The sequence below is a fragment of the Frankliniella occidentalis genome, unplaced genomic scaffold (assembly GCF_000697945.3).
Source record: "Frankliniella occidentalis isolate FOCC.00 unplaced genomic scaffold, Focc_3.1 Scaffold221, whole genome shotgun sequence".
Taxonomy (NCBI): domain Eukaryota; kingdom Metazoa; phylum Arthropoda; class Insecta; order Thysanoptera; family Thripidae; genus Frankliniella; species Frankliniella occidentalis.
The window spans coordinates 398,150-398,686 of NW_026267347.1; positions in this window are offsets into that span (position 1 = coordinate 398,150).

The following is a 537-nucleotide window of genomic DNA, read 5'->3' on the forward strand; positions in this document are numbered from 1 at the left end:
CGAAATACGACGTGTTTACATGTGTCCCGCAATCTGCACGACAACAGGACCCATCGCGAATTTCAACATTTCGATTCCGCCATTCAAACCTGAAAAAAACTGTGCTTTCAGGCAGTGCCATACGTATGAATTGTGCGTCGATGACAGATCAACATTTCGATTACGCCATTCCTACCATCTTACCGGAGTAAAACTCTGCTTTTAGGCCGTGCTATCCGTTTGATTTGTAGGTCGACGCACGTTGCCAAACAAACCCTCAAAAAACGTATTTTTAAAGGCAAGCGGGACCCTGCGACGCACAATTAAAACCGAGCCCGCCGAAAAAGTTGGCTTAAACTGTGCTTTCGATCCGTCTAGGCTATAAAAGCAATGCTCTGTGCGCTTAAACGGTGCTTTTAAACTTTATATGCGCCAAAATCTGTGCTCGTCTCTTTATGGGTGAAAAACGACGTGTATACACGTGGCCCGTAAAGTGCACGACAGCAGGACCCATGTATGAATTGTGCGTTGATTACAGGTGACCCAACTCACCGTCAA